The sequence below is a fragment of the Arachis ipaensis genome, chromosome B4 (genome assembly GCF_059453495.1).
Source record: "Arachis ipaensis isolate K30076 ecotype BB chromosome B4, ASM5945349v1, whole genome shotgun sequence".
In the NCBI taxonomy this organism is placed as follows: domain Eukaryota; kingdom Viridiplantae; phylum Streptophyta; class Magnoliopsida; order Fabales; family Fabaceae; genus Arachis; species Arachis ipaensis.
The window spans coordinates 126,212,495-126,229,801 of record NC_142439.1 but is presented as its reverse complement, the minus strand read 5'-3'; the positions used below and the strand labels follow the sequence as shown (position 1 = coordinate 126,229,801).

The 17,307-nt window shown below is 42.2% G+C and overlaps 1 non-coding gene across 1 annotated transcript; it reads right to left on the bottom strand.

Annotated features, from left to right (window-relative positions):
* Positions 1-333: 333 nt before the first annotated feature.
* Positions 334-441, bottom strand: LOC148569121 (small nucleolar RNA R71). The gene has a single exon (XR_015881569.1). It is a non-coding gene; the product is annotated as a small nucleolar RNA R71 (small nucleolar RNA).
* Positions 442-17,307: the final 16,866 nt, after the last annotated feature.

Sequence of the window (17,307 nt, the reverse complement as noted above, 5' to 3'; positions counted from 1 at the left end):
AATTAACATGGAAGAAGCATCTCCATTCCTGCCATTGGAGCAAACAATTTTGAGCTTAAACCTCAATTAATTTCTCTGATGCAGCAGAACTGCAAGTTTCATGGACTTCCATCTGAAGATCCTTTTCAGTTCTTAACTGAATTCTTGCAGATATGTGATACTGTTACGACTAATGGAGTAGATCCTGAAGTCTACAGGCTCACGCTTTTCCCTTTTGCTGTAAGAGACAGAGCTAGAGTATGGTTGGACTCTCAACCTAAGGATAGCCTGAACTCTTGGGATAAGCTGGTCAAGGCTTTCTTCGCCAAGTTCTTTCCTTCTCAAAAGCTGAGTAAGCTTAGAGTGGATGTTCAAACCTTCAGACAGAAAGAAGGTGAATCCCTCTATGAAGCTTGGGAGAGATACAAAGGACTGACCAAAAAGTTTCCTTCTGACATGCTTTCAGAATGGACCATCTTGGACATATTCTATGATGGTCTGTCTGAATTAGCTAAAATGTCATTGGATACCTCTGCAGGTGGATCCATTCACTTAAAGAAAACGCCTGCAGAAGCTCAAGAACTCATTGACATGGTTGCTAATAACCAGTTCATATACACTTCTGAGAGGAATCCTGTGAGTAATGGGATGCCTATGAAGAAGGGAGTTCTTGAAATTGATACTCTGAATGCCATATTGGCTCAGAATAAAATATTTACTCAGCAAGTCAATATGATTTCTCAGAGTCTGAATGGAATGCAAGCTGCATCCAACAGTACTCAAGATGCATCTTCTGAAGAAGAAGCTTATGATCCTGAGAACCCTGCAATAGCAGAGGTAAATTACTTAGGTGAACCTTATGGAAACACCTATAACTCATCATGGAGAAATCATCCAAATTTCCCATGGAAGGATCAACAAAATCCTCAACAAGGCTTTAATAATGGTGGAAGAAATAGGTTTAACAATAGTAAACCTTTTCCATCATCCACTCAGCAACAGACAGAGAACTCTGAACAAAATACCTCTAATTTAGCAAACTTAGTCTCTGATCTATCTAAGGCCACTGTAAGTTTCATGAATGAAACAAGGTCCTCCATTAGAAATTTGGAGGCACAAGTGGGCTAGCTGAGTAAAAGGATCACTGAAATCCCTCCTAGTACTCTCCCAAGCAATACAGAAGAAAATCCAAAAGGAGAGTGCAAGGCCATTGAATTGATCACCATGGCCGAACCTGTAAGGGAAGGAGAGGACGTGAATCCCAAGGAGGAAGACCTCTTGGGACGTCCAGTGATCAATAAGGAGCTTCCCTATGAGGAACCAACGGAATCCGAGACTCACCTAGAGACCATAGAGATTCCATTGAACCTCCTTATGCCATTCATGAGCTCTGATGAGTATTCATCTTCTGAAGTGAATGAGAATGTTACTGAAGAGCAAGTTACCAAGTACCTTGGTGCAATCATGAAGCTGAATGCCAAATTATTTGGTATTGAGACTTGGGAGGATGAACCTCCCTTGTTCACCAATGAACTGAGTGATCTGGATCAACTGACATTGCCTCAGAAGAGACAGGATGCTGGAAAGTTCTTGATACCTTGTACCATAGGCACCATGACCTTTGAGAAGGCTCTATGTGACCTTGGTTCTGGGATAAACCTCATGCCCCTCTCTGTAATAGAGAAACTGGGAATCTATGGGTGCAAGCTGCTAAAATCTCATTAGAGATGGCAGACAATTCAAGAAAACAGGCTTATGGACAAGTAGAGGACGTGTTAGTAAAGGTTGAAGGCCTTTACATCCCTGCTGATTTCATAGTCTTGGATACTGGGAAGAATGAGGATGAATTCATCATCCTTGGAAGACCCTTCCTAGCCACAGCAAGAGCTGTGATTGATGTTGACAGAGGTTCATGATCATGTGGAGTCACAAAATAAATATAAAAATTGAAAACGGAATCAAAAACAGCAGAAGAAAAATCACACCCTGGAGGAGGATCTCACTGGCGTTCAAACGCCAGTAAGAAGCATCTGGCTGGCGTTCAACGCCAGAACAGAGCATGGTTCTGGCGCTGAACGCCCAAAATGGGCAGCATCTGGGCGTTTGAACGCCAGAATTGCACCCTGGAGAAGAGCTGGCGCTGAACGCCCAGAACAAGCATGGTTCTGGCGTTCAACGCCAGAAATGGGCAACAAATGGGCGTTCAACGCCCAGAACAAGCACCAATCTGGCGCTGAACGCCCAGAGTTGTGTGCAAGGGCATTTTGCATGCCCAATTTGGTGCAAGGTTGTAAATCCTTGAACACCTCAGGATCTGTGGATCCCACAGGATCCCCACCTACCTCCACTCACTTCTTCTCACCCCTCTTTGACACAATCCCATAAACACTCTTCCCCAAAACTCTTCACCAATCACCTCAATCTCTCTTCCCTATCACCACTTCACCACTCACATCCATCCACTCTTCCCCATAAACCTACCTCATAAACTCCACCTACCTTCAAAATTCAAAATCAATTTCCCACCCAAACCTACCCTATATGGCCGAACCTTACCCCCCTCCCTTCCCTATATATAGCCCTCCATTCTTCCTCATTTTCACACAACACAACCCTTTCTTCCCCTTCTTGGCCGAAACACATCTCCCTTTTCTCCTCCATATTTTCTTCTTCTTCTTCATCTATTCTTTCTTTTCTTGCTCGAGGGCGAGCAATATTCTAAGTTTGGTGTGGTAAAAGCATAAGCTTTTTGTTTTTCCATTACCATAGATGGCACCTAAGACCGGAGAATCCTCTAGAAAAGGGAAAGGGAAGACAAAAGCTTCCACCTCCGAGTCATGGGAGATGGAAAGATTCATCTCCAAAGCTCATCAAGACCACTTCTATGATGTTGTGGTCAAGAAGAAGGTGATCCCCGAGGTCCCTTTCAAGCTCAAGAAGAATGAGTATCCGGAGATCCGACATGAAATCCAAAGAAGAGGTTGGGAAGTTCTAACAAAACCCATCCAACAAGTCGGCATCCTAATGGTTCAAGAGTTCTATGCCAAAGTATGGATCACTAGGAACCATGATCAAAGTAAGAACCCGAACCCAAAGAATTATCTCACCATGGTTCGGGGAAAATACTTAGATTTTAGTCCGGAAAACATGAGGTTGGCGTTTAACTTGCCTATGATGCAAGGAGATGCACGCCCCTACACTAGAAGGGTCAACTTTAATCAAAGGTTGGACCAAGTCCTCATGGACATATGTGTGGAAGGAGCTCAATGGAAGATTGACTCCAAAGGCAAGCCGGTTCAATTAAGAAGACTGGACCTCAAGCCTGTGGCTAGAGGATGGTTGGAGTTCATCCAACGCTCCATCATCCCCACTAGCAACCAATCTGAAGTTACTGTGGATCGGGCCATCATGATTCATAGCATCATGATTGGGGAGGAAGTAGAAGTTCATGAAGTCATCTCCCTTGAACTCTACAAAATAGCCGAAAAGTCCTCCCCCATGGAAAGGCTAGCTTTTCCTCATCTTATTTGCCATCTATGTTACTCAGCTGGAGATTTCATAGAAGGAGACATTCCTATTAAGGAAGAGAAGCCCATCACTAAGAAAAGAATGGAGCAAGCAAGAGAGCCCATTCATGGAGCTCAAGAGGCGCATGAAGCTCATCACCATGAGATCCCGGAAATGCCTCAAATGCATTTTCCTCCACAAAACTATTGGGAGCAAGTCAACACCTCCCTAGGAGAATTAAGTTCCAACATGGGACAATTAAGGGTGGAACATCAAGAGCACTCCATCATCCTTCATGAAATAAGAGAAGATCAAAAAGCAATGAGGGAGGAGCAACAAAGACAAGGAAGAGACATAGAAGAGCTCAAGGACATCATTGGTTCCTCAAGAAGGAAACGCCACCATCACTGAGGTGGACTCATTCCTTGTTCTTACATTCTTTGTTTTTCGTTTTCTCTATGTTAAGTGCTTATCCATGTTTGTGTCTTCATTACATGATCATTAGTATTTAGTAACTTTGTCTTAAAGTTATGAATGTCCTATGAATCCATCACCTCTCTTAAATGAAAACTATTTTAATTCAAAAGAACAAGAAGTACATGAGTTTCTAATTTATCCTTGAATAACTTAGTTTAATTATATTGATGTGGTGACAATGCTTCTTGTTTTCTGAATGAATGCTTGAACAGTGCATATGTCTTTTGAAGTTGTTGTTTAAGAATGTTAAATATGTTGGCTCTTGAAAGAATGATGATAAGGAGACATGTTATTTGATAATCTGAAAAATCATAAAAATGATTCTTGAAGCAAGAAAAAGCAGCAAAGAACAAAGCTTGCAGAAAAAAAAAAAGAGAAAAAAAATAGCGAAAAAAAAAAAGAGAGCAAAAGCAAGCAGAAAAAGCCAAAAGCTCTTAAAACCAAGAGGCAAGAGCAAAAAGCCAATAACCCTTAAAACCAAAAGGCAAGGGTAAATAAAAAGGATCCCAAGGCTTTTAGCATCAGTGGATAGGAGGGCCTAAAGGAATAAAATCCTGGCCTAAGCGGCTAAACCAAGCTGTCCCTAACCATGTGCTTGTGGCGTGAAGGTGTCAAGTGAAAACTTGAGACTGAGCGGTTAAAGTCAAGGTCCAAAGCAAAAGAAGAGTGTGCTTAAGAACCCTGGACACCTCTAATTGGGGACTTTAGCAAAGCTGAGTCACAATCTGAAAAGGTTCACCCAGTTATGTGTCTGTGGCATTTATGTATCCGGTGGTAATACTGGAAAACAAAGTGCTTAGGGCCACGGCCAAGACTCATAAAATAACTGTGTTCAAGAATCATCATACTGAACTAGGAGAATCAATAACACTATCTGAACTCTGAGTTCCTATAGATGCCAATCATTCTGAACTTCAATGGATAAAGTGAGATACCAAAACTATTCAAGAGGCAAAAAGCTACAAGTCCCGCTCATCTGATTGGAACTATGTTTCATTGATAGTTTGGAATTTATAGTATATTCTCTTCTTTTTATCCTATTTTATTTTTCAGTTGCTTGGGGATAAGCAACAATTTAAGTTTGGTGTTGTGATGAGCGGATAATTTATACGCTTTTTGGCATTGTTTTTAGTATGTTTTTAGTAGAATCTGGTTACTTTTAGGCATGTTTTCATTAGTTTTTATGTTAAATTCACATTTCTGAACTTTACTATGAGTTTGTGTGTTTTTCTATGATTTCAGGTATTTTCTGGCTGAAATTGAGGGACTTGAGCAAAAATCAAACTCAGAGGTAGAAGAAGGACTGCTGATGCTGTTGGATTCTGACCTCCCTGCACTCAAAGTGGATTTTCTGGAGCTACAGAACTCAAAATGGCGCGCTTCTAATTGAGTTGGAAAGTAGACATCCAGGGATTTCCAGCAATATATAATAGTCCATACTTTGGCCGCGTTTAGATAATGTAAAAGGGTGTTGAACGCCAGTTCTACGCTGCTGTCTGGAGTTAAACACCAGAAACAAGTCACAAACCAGAGTTGAACGCCAGAAATACGTTACAACCTGGCGTTCAACTCCAGAAAGAGCCTCTGCATGTGTAACATTCAAGCTCAGCCCAAGCACACACCAGGTGGGCCTCGAAAGTGGATTTATGTATCAATTACTTACTTCTATAAACCCTAGTAACTAGTTTATTATAAATAGGACTTTTTACTATTGTATTAGACATCTTTGGATCATCTTTGGATGTCTGGTTCTTAGATCATGGGGGCTGGCCTCTCGGCCATGCCTGAACCTTTCACTTATGTATTTTTAACGGTAGAGTTTCTACACTCCATAGATTAAGGTGTGGAGCTCTGCTGTTCCTCATGAATTAATGCAAAGTACTACTGTTTTCTATTCAATTCAACTTATTCCGCTTCTAAGATATTCATTCGCACTTCAACATGAATGTGATGAACGTGACAATCATCATCATTCCCTATGAACGCGTGCCTGACAACCACTTCCGTTCTACCTTAGATTGAATGAGTATCTCTTAGATCTCTTAATCAGAATCTTCGTGGTGTAAGCTAGATTGATGGCGGCATTCATGAGAATCCGAAAAGTCTAAACCTTGTCTGTGGTATTCTGAGTAGGATTCAGGGTTTGAATGATTGTGACGAGCTTCAAACTCGCGAGTGCTGGGCGTAGTGACAGACGCAAAAGGAGGGTGAATCCTATTCCAGTATGATCGAGAACCTCAGATGATTAGCCGTGCTGTGACAGAGCATTTGGACCATTTTCACAAGAGGATGGGATGTAGCCATTGACAATGGTGATGCCCTTACATAAATCCAGCCATGGAAAGGAGTAAGATTGATTGGATGAAGATAGCAGGAAAGCAGAGATTCAGAGGAACGAATGCATCTCTATGCGCTTATCTGAAATTCTCACCAATAATTTACATAAGTGTTTCTATCCTTATTTTCTGTTTACTTATTATTTAATTTCGAAAACTCCATAACCTTTTGATATCCGCCTGACTGAGATTTACAAGGTGACCATAGCTTGCTTCATACCAACAATCTCCGTGGGATCGACCCTTACTCACGTAAGGTTTATTACTCGGACGACCCAGTGCACTTGCTGGTTAGTTGTATCGAAGTTGTGAATGAAAAATGATTTATTAAGATGTGCGTACAGAGTTTCTGGTGCCGTTGCCTGAGATCACAATTTCGTGCACCAGAGACACTAGAATTTGTGGCCACCTTGACCAAGGTAGTAAGCATTTTAGCCTCCCAACACTTGAGCACTCAAAGTACTCCCATGGTCACATGTGGAGAATTAATTGAAAAGCATAGCATGAAGGAGCGATTGGAAACTCCGGTGGAAAATGAGGGATGTTATTTTGTATTAGAGCAATTGGAGGAGCATATGATCATTGAAGAAGAGGAAGAAGTGGTTGAAGACTTAGGAGATGCGGAACCTCCTTGGGAACCTAGAGTTGAAGAGAACCTCTCCAAGAAGATTGAGTTTGATGTTGAGGAGGAGAGTGCACAACCTCCAAAATAATTTTTGAATGAAGACTTGGAGGGAATGAAGCAAGAATTGAGTTTCCTTGGTGATGAAGACCATGCATCCAACCCTCTTGGTGGTGAATCCTTTGAATTTGAAGAACTTTCTCCCAATGAGATGGAAAGCAATGTGGAGGTAGATTTCTCTCTTCCTCCCATTTATGATTTGAGTGATGGAGAAGAGCTAGATGAAATTGATGAACAAAGGATTGAAGTTGAAGAAGTATATAAAGAGGTGGAGATTGACAAGGAAGAACATAAGGGAGTAGAGCTTGCAAGCACATTGGAGATACCTCCCCCCAAGTCACCACCATCTATTCTTTCATTCAAGAGGGTAAATTCCTTATACTTAAGCTTTATTATTCCCCTTGAATATGGTTTGCTTGAGACGGATGGTCAACTTAGACATATTTGTGGCTTTAAGAGTAAAAGGGAGATGGCTAGTGGTTGGAAACATTATTCTAGGCTCATTATGGTTGCATATTCAAAGCTTAATTGCAAGGTTTGGTGTAGAGCTAGATTGTTTGGGTCTAAGAGAATGTTTGATCACTTTATTGAGAATTCTAAGGTCATGCCACCCAAATGGAATAATGATAATCAACTCAAAGATGGGTGTGGCAACAAGATATGGGATTCGGGAATACATGAGGATCAATTTTGGGAGCCCATAATCTATGAAGAACTCCATCAAAGCTTGGGAAAATTGAACTCGAAGGATGAAGCTTATTGGAAATGCAAGCATTGGTGGGTGTTCAAGGATGGTTTCAAGCACAAGTCACCTTGATGGAGCTCCCCATAAGTCCAACTTAAGGACAATAAACAAAAGTGCTAGGTGGGAGACACCCCATCATGGTAACTTCTTTTCATTTTCTCTTTTTGTACATATTGGTAATTAGTTTAAACTCATGTTTTTTTGTTGATTTGTTGAGTATATTTGGTAGTTTAGTATGTCAAATAAGGTTTTATGGTGTTTTGGTAGCTGTTTGGAGGTTTGGAATGCTTGGATTGGTGCAAAAACATAGAAAAATTTTGAAAAAAAAAAACAGAGCACCATCCACGCGTACGCGCACTGCACGCGTACGCATGCATCAAGCATTTTCACCTACCCATGGGCACGCGCCATGTACGCGTACGCGTGGATACCAAATTTTCATTCCTCCATACATTGACCCGAGAGTTGTGCAAGTGTTGAGCGCGCATTGTGCCTTTCGCACAAACCAACTCGCGCGTACGCGTACATGACGCGTACGCGTCACTCTCGAAATAAGCCATCGACGCAGACGTGCCATGCGCGCGTACGCGCCGATGACCTTCCATCAACACATCTCTTTTCTTCTCCTCATTCTATTTCTTTCCTTCTCCTTTCTTCTTCCCTTCTTCTACCCCTCATCCAACACTCCCAAACACCATTGATAACCATTTATTTTAGTTAGTTAATTAGTTAGTTAGTTAGTTGATCAGTTAGTTAGTTTAATTTTCATTTATTTTTCTCTTTTTCATTGTAAGTGTGGATTGTTATTCTTGTTTACCATTAAATGCTGCTGAGTATTAAAAAGGGATGTTATCTTAATATCATTATATTTATAATCTTTGTTGGATTCTATTATTGAGATTATATTTTGCTATTTGGTTTTGAGTTTTTCATGCTTACCTTTTTAGAATACCAAGTGATGAGAATTGCCTTCGAGCTTGTAACTCTTCTTGAATTGCATGATTTGGCCACCATGTGATTTGAACCCTATTCTTTGATTAGGCAATCTATTGACATTGGATGGTGTGCATTTACTTTAATGCATTGTATTTCACGATTATATGCATCCATATGCTTATAGCTTGAATGCCTTCATGCTTCTTTAATGCTTGTTTTACCTTACAAGTTCACTTAAAGCATTTCAAGCACACTAGGATGAGTGATGTGCATGCTTCTTTTGTGACATCGCTTTTTATGCTAGTGTGTTCTAAAAGGCACAATTTAGAATTCACACACTTATTTGTCATTAATGTCACACTAATTCACTCACTCAATTCTAGTGATTAGTACCTCATTCCAACAATGTATGCTTCCTTGCTTATGTATTTTCTCATCTTATGGTGTTATTTTCTGTTTTTCATGATTGATGCACCACAAGCAAAAATGGAAGCGGGAGAGTCGCCGTACCCCTTGCTCATCTTCGAATGCATCGAGGACGGTGCAAACTTTTAAGTGTGGCGAGGTCATCCGACCGTTCGGCGATTTTGGGTGACAAGTTGCTAATCTCAACACTTTTGCATTTCATTTTTTAGGGTTTTTAGGATTTTTACTTGCATTTTCTTATTTTTGCATACATATACACAATAAGCTTAGTTAAAATAATGAGGTTTTTCAAGATTTCTATCTATAGGACACCTCAATTGATTTGAGTGAAAACTTTTCATAGAACTTGCTTGAATTATATATATATATTATGGAACATGTTTTGAGCTAAAAACACAAGCAAGTGAGATTTGAGCCTGTTCATACCCTGGGTCGAGCTGTCCGACCCGGGATGCTTAGCGACATGGCGACCGACCTCTTCATGTCCGATTACCCGATCTCTTCTTAAAGAGATCGGCCAAATCAACAGGAAAGCCCAGTAAAGGGCCCAAATAGAGGAACACGACCCAAATCCAAAGGCAATCCAAGCCTATAGAGATAAAGGTGGTTCCCTTGAAGATAAGCTCACTTCACCCAAAATAAGATAAGATAAGATAAGATAACTAACTTATCTTATCAGAAAGCTCAGCCCACACTACTATAAATATGCTGGAGCATCCAGGTATAACTCATACTCTGATTCTACAATAAACCTGCTTAATACCCGTGCTAACTTAAGCATCGGAGTCTCTTGCAGGTACCCCCACCCTCCGGTGACCAAGGATCAGAAGTGCAGCCAGTCCAACAAGTCAGACACAACAGCTCCGGCCGCTACCAGCCAGCCGGACACGTCATCTCTGACCAGTATAGAAGATCTCATCCGAGATCGACCTACAGTTTCAGGTAACCCTCGGAACATTGGCGCCGTTGCCGGGGAACTTGGAAGTCATCCCATCACCATGGCGGACGAACAGGATAATGACCACAACTCAGATTTAGAGGACAGAACGCCGCACAAAAACACGAGTGCCACACCAAAGGACACTCCGGAATCTAACGGAGACAAAAACTCATCACATCCGGGAGTAATAGAAGCACTTCAAGATCGCCTAAAGCAACTCGAAAGAGAAAGCCAGTACCAGCAAGAAGTCGGCAAGGATCTACAAAGAGAGGTAAGGCGACGTTGAGAATTAGAAGATAAACTTCTACAACTTGAAGCCGATCTCAAAGCAAAGACTACCCGGACCACCCCTGAAGACAACTCTCGCAAAGATCAAGATCCATTCACTAGGGAAATCATGAAGACTAAAATCCCTAAAGACTTCAAACTTCCGGATATGACTTTGTATGATGGCACTACAGATCCCAACCATCACCTTAGCAACTTCAGAAGCAGAATATACCTCACCGACGCCTCAGACGCCGTTCGCTGCAAAGCTTTTCCAACGACTCTCACGAAGACAGCAATTCGATAGCTCGACAACCTACCTCCAAAGTCCATCTCCAACTTTGACGACCTGGCCAAAAAATTCCTGGCCAGATTCTCCATCCAAAAAGACAAGGCTAAGCACGCCCCCAGTCTACTAGGTATCAAGCAAGAAGATCGGGAAAGTCTTCGCAACTACATGGAAAGATTCAACAAAACGTGCCTAGACATACAAAGCTTACCAACAGAGGCTGCCGTCATGGGCCTCATCAACGGCCTACGAGAAGGACCTTTTAGCCAATCTATATCAAAGAAATATCCCACATCCCTAGATGAGGTACAAGAGCGGGCAGAGAAGTACATCAACATGGAAGAAAATTCCCGACTTGGAGAAGCCTCGAAATCCGGTTTCACCAACCGAGATAAAGATAAAGAATCCAAGAAGAAGGAAGATCGAACGGGCGAAAAAATCAAAAAGTATCATAATTACACCCCTCTTCGGGTGTCCCTTGTGGATATTTACAAAGAAGTCTGTAACACAGAAAAGATACCCCCAGCTCGACCACTCAAAGGCAAAAGAGGAGGAGGAAATCGGAACGAATACTGTGAATATCATCGGGTCCGAGGACATTCCACCAACGAGTGCTTCGACTTAAAAAACATCGTAGAAAAGTTAGTAAGGGAAGGAAAACTAAATCGGTATCTAGCCACCCGAGATGATGAACAAAGAAAAAGACGAAGAGATGAAGATGTCGGACGAGCTGAGCGATCACCTCGTATGCCAGAAAGACATGTCCATATGATACACGGAGGATTTGCAGGAGGTGGAATCTCCAAATCATCCCGCAAAAGATACCTCAAAGAAGTATATCATGTCGAAGGGAAGGAAGAAGCACCCGACATCCCTACAATCACGTTCACCAAAGAAGACACATATGGTATTATCTCAGGACACGACGATCCCATGGTCATCACCATTATACTGGCAAACGCCAATCTCCACCGCACATTAATAGACCAAGGGAGTTCTGCCGACATCTTATTCAAAACTGCCTTCGACAAACTCGGCTTAGAAGAAAAGGAGCTTAGAGCATACCCGAACAGCCTGTTCGGACTGGGAGATACCCAAGTACAACCACTGGGATATGTGTCGCTACATACAACCTTCGGAAAAGGGAACCAATCCAGAACACTCAAGATAGACTACATTGTGGTCGATGTGAGTTCAACCTACAATGCCCTAATAGGTCGGACAACACTAAATCAACTCGGCACAATAGTCTCGACTCCACATCTATGCATGAAATTCCCAACTACAGAAGGGATAGTCACGATAAAAGCAGATCAAAAGATGGCACGCCGCTTTTATAACGAAAGTCTAAACCTCAGAGGTAGAGGAGAAGAGTTCCATACAATTGAGCTTGGTGGAGTTCAGAGACGTGAAGAACTCCGTCCACAACCTGAAGGAGAAATAGAGAAAGTTTAGATCGGGGATACCTCGAACAAAACAACTAATATTGGCACGATCCTGAAGGGAGACACAAAAGAATTACTAGTACAGTTCTTACGAGATAATGTCGATCTCTTCGCATGGAAAGCTGCAGACATGCCAGGCATGGAAAGCTAATGAGTCATAAGTTGGCGGTCTATCCAGGATCTTGGCCGGTACAACAGAGACGAAGAAAACATGGGCCAGAACGATCCCAAGCTGTGGAAGAACAGGTACAAGCACTACTGGCGGCAGGATTCATAAGAGAAGTTAAGTACCCACTATGGCTAGCTAACGTCGTCTTGGTGAAAAAATCAAATGGGAAATAGCGAATGTGCACCGACTACACCGACCTCAACAAAGCCTGCCCAAAAGATCCTTACCCACTCCCAAGTATTGACGCTCTGGTAGATGCTTCATCCGGATATAGATACCTCTCGTTTATGCATGCATATTCCAGATACAACCAAATTTCCATGTATCCACCAGATCAAGAAAAGACCTCGTTTTTGACGCCAAAAGCAAATTACTGCTACATTGTAATGCATTTCGGTCTCAAGAATGCGGGAGCTACGTATCAAAGGGTAATGAATAAAGTCTTTTCAGATCATATCGGAAAGATCATGGAAATCTACATGGACGACATGTTAATAAAGACATAAAGTGAAGAGACATTATTGTCCGACCTGGCCCAAGTGATCGACACTATAAGGAAGCGTGACATGCGCCTCAATCCCGTAAAATGCACTTTTGCAGTAGAAGCAGGCAAGTTCTTGGATTTTATGCTCACATAAAGAGGAATTGAGGCAAATCCGGATAAATTCCAGGCCATACTCAACATGAAAAGCCCAACTTGTGTCAAAGAAGTACAACAACTCAACGGGAGGTTAGCGGCCTTGTCCAGGTTCCTAGCGGGATCAGCGATAAGATCCCTTCCTTTCTATGCCACTCTAAGGAAAGGAAAGAACTTCGAGTGGACAATGGAATGCGAGCAAGCCTTCCAGGATTTCAAAAGTTTCCTGGGATGACCACCTATCTTAACTCGACCACGAAAGGAAGAGCCACTCGTATTGTACCTTGCGGTAGGATGTCAGGCAGTAGCCTCAGCACTAGTTCGAGAGGACAACAAAGGGCAACAACCTGTATACTTCATTAGTAAAGCGCTGTAGGGATCTGAGCTGAACTACCAAAAAATAGAAAAGTTTGCCTATGCTCTCATACTGACATCTCGACCACTACGCCCGTACTTCCAGGCTCACACCATTAAGGTCCGGACCGACCAGCCCATAAAAGGGATACTGTAGAAAACAGATCTAGCAGGCAAAATTTTACAATGGGCAGTCGAGTTATCCGAGTTCGACCTCTAATATGAAGCTCGAACAGCAATCAAATCACAATACTTGGCCGAATTCATTGCAGAATTCACAGATACCCTGGAAACCCCCACAGAATGGAATCTCTACGTGGACGGGTCTTCAAATAAGTCTGGAAGCGGCGCAGGTGTGATAATAGAAAGCAACCAAGGAACCCAAGTTGAGCTTTACCTCAAATTTAGGTTTCCGGCTTCAAACAACCAGGCAGAATATGAAGCGTTACTAGCTGGTTTGAAGCTGGCTAAGGAGGTTGGAGCTCAAAAACTCAACATCTTCAGCGACTCACAAGTAGTCACCTCACAGATAACAGGGAGTTACCAAGCCAAAGATTCCACCATGAAAAAGTATTTGGATATAACCAAGGAACAGCTCGGACAACTCGGGGAATATAAGATCTGCCACATACCCCGCAAATAAAATGTCCGAGCTGATGCACTCTCAAAGCTAGCCAGCACCAAATCAGGGGGCAACAATAGAAGCCTCATCCAGGAAATGCTACAGAACCCGTCAATCTCGGAAGCAGAAAAAGTCCTAGCTATAACGAGTCAGGATCAATGATGGATGACCCCCATAACTAATTACCTCAAAAAAGAAACACTCTCCACAAATGAGAAGGAAGCAAAGAGGTTAAAACAGGAGGCTCAGTACTACACCATCATAAACAACACCCTATACAAAAGAGAGATTTCAATACCATTGTTAAAATGTGTGCCGACTTCTAACACAAGGGAAGTTTTAGAAGAAGTACACAGCGGTATTTGTGGCAATCATCCGGGGGCACAAGCTCTCACCAAAAAGGTACTTCGGGCGGGATTTTACTGGCCAACTCTACAAAAGGAAGCTACAGAATTTGTAAAGACATGTCCCCCATGCCAGAAACATGACAACTTTCACATCGCCCCGCCAGAAGAGCTCATCAGCGTAACTTCGCCTTGGCCATTTGCAAAATGGGGACTCGATCTTCTCGGACCCTTTCCCCAGGGATCAGGACAAGTCAAATTCCTCATAGTCGGAGTAGACTATTTCACAAAGTAGATTGAGGCAGAGCCCCTAGCCAACGCCACAACTCAAAGAAGCCGGAAATTCCTATATAGGAACATTGTCACGAGGTTTGGGGTTCCATACTCCATCACCACAGACAATGGCACTCAATTCACAGATGCAGGCTTTAGGAAATTAGTAGCCGACTTGAACATAAAGCACCAGTTCACCTCTGTCGAACATCCTCAAGCCAATGGGCAAGCCGAAGCTGCCAACAAAGTCATATTGGCTGGGTTGAAACGGAGACTGCAAGATACGAAGGGAGCTTGGGCTGAAGAACTTCCACAGGTCCTATGGGCATATCGAACTACGACACATTCCACCACAAACGAATCACCGTTCTGATTAGTGTACGGCGTGGAGGCAATAATCCCAGCAGAGGTCGAGGAAGGGTCACCTAGAGTAGTCCACTACAATGAAGAAGCCAACTCTCAACTTCAAAGAGAAGAACTCGACCTACTTCCGGAAAATCCAAGAAAGAGCTCGGATCAGGGAAGAAGCGCTAAAGCGCCGAATGGCTTCAAGATATAATCAAAAGGTAGTTCCAAGAGGTTTCGCGGAGAATGATCTCATCCTAATCCGAAATAATATTGGAACAACTCGACCCGGAGAAGGAAAGTTGGTAGCAAATTGGAAAGGACCCTACCGAGTCATAGAAGTACTTGGGAAGGGCTACTATAGACTATCCGAACTCGATGGACGAGAGCTTCCCAGATCGTGGCACGCCTACAACCTAAGAAGGTACTATAGCTAGAAAAGGTAAAATATCTCATCATAGGATGCACTCTTTTTCCTAAAAAGGTTTTTTAATGAGGCACCAAGTTGAGATCCAGATATTATCCGACCTAAAAGGATGAAAAACTCCAACATGTATATATTTGCACTTTCTTCTGAATAAAAAATATTTTAGATACTCTACAAATTCTCAAGACGCATTAATTTGAAGCATTCATCGTCCGATTATAAAGCAACAGATCGGCAGAAAGTGAAAAACAAATTCACTGCACGATCACGATAAAAGGCCAATAAAGATGAAAACGCGATTCATTTAAAGGTCGACCAAAGAAAGACAGAAACCACCTTCTACAAATCCGCAAAGATGAACACCGAATAATGTAAGAAGTTATCGAAAGTGATCCAAAAAAAAGAACCTGACGAGGTCTTATGGATTGCGAAATAATAACTTAAAGACTGGCCGACGTTGAGAAGTCGGACCAAGTCAACCCAAGTTATTAGCAAATCCCTGGAAAGAGGTCTGGCCAACCCTATAAAAGAGGAATTTCTATAACTTAGAAGAGATCGACATAAAGAAGTCGGTCTCCTACGAAAAACAAGTTATAAAATTAATCCCTGAAAGAGACCTAACAAAGGTCCAAGAAAGAGGATTACAAAATAACTTAGAAGAGATCGACATAAAGAATTCGATCTCCTACGAAAAACAAGTTATAAAAGTAATCCCTGAAAGAGACCTGACAAAGGTCCAAGAAAGAGGATTACAAAATAACTTAGAAGAGATCAACATAAAGAAGTCGGTCTCCTACGAAAAACAAGTTATAAAAGTAATCCCTGAAAGAGACCTGACAAAGGTCCAAGAAAGAGGATTACAAAATAACTTAGAAGAGATCGACATAAAGAAGTCGGTCTCCTACAATAAACAAGTTATAAAAGTAATCCCTGAAAGAGACCTGACAAAGGTCCAAGAAAGAGGATTACAAAAGTAACTTAGAAAGAGGACGACGTAAAGAAGTTGACCTCCTACGAAAAGTTATAGAAGTAATCCCTGAAAGAGACCTGACAAGGGTCCAAGAAAGAGGATTACAAAAATAACTTAGAAAGAGGACGACATAAAGAAGTCGACCTCCTACGAAAAGTTATAAAAGTAGTCCCTAAAAGAGACCTAACAAAGGTCCAAGAAAGAGGATTACGAAATAACTTAGAAGAGATCGACATGATGAAGCCGGTCCACTACAAAAATAACTTGGAAAAGGACGACGCAAAGAAATCGGTTATGGATAAAATACAAGTAAGAGCAAGCAAATACGAATTGGATCCACGCATCTACGACCTCCAAGTACAAAGCAGTTCAAAGAGGCCGAGCAGCAAGGCTCTAGTATTCTAAAACCCGGAAAGGTGCCAAGACAAGTGCAAACAAGCATGCTATAGAATACAATATTATAAAGCTTTAGGGTCAAGCCCAAAAGCTTAAAAGCTACTTGTTTTTTAAAACAAAAGTTGCTAAACAAGCAACCAAAAGGAGTACCAGTAGTCAGCAAAATATTCAATTATACAAAATAAAGAGTTTTAAAGCCCACAAGCCGGGCCAACTACGCAAATATCCAAAGAAAACTCAGCTAAAGATTAGAAGACTTTTTAGCAGCATCAGTCTGGGGTGAAGGAGGGCGAGCCTGGAGAGGCACAGCATCCACGGTACCATCATCCCGGTTCAAGATCTGACAGTCCAGATCAGAAACAGAATGACCAACCTCAACCGGAGGAATCGTAGAAGCGGGCACCTTGGCAGAAAGCACAGGGGGAGGATCAACATCATCATCATCTTGGTCGTCGGGGACAATCTTACCATCCCTCACAACATTGTCCAAGCTAAAGAGAGTAAGGTCAACCTCAGGAGCAAGAACTTGAACTTGCTCTTTTAGATTATCATAGGCAGCGTTCACGCTGCCGACGAGGTGACCTTGAAGCTCGGAATAGTCTACTCGGGCAGACTCCAGCTCCTCCCTCAGACGCACCACCTCCTGATAAGATGTAACATAACTGTCCTTATGCCTCAATGTCGTGTCCTCGGCCAACCGCACAGAAGCCACCAGAGCAAGGGAACTCACCTTTTCATTCT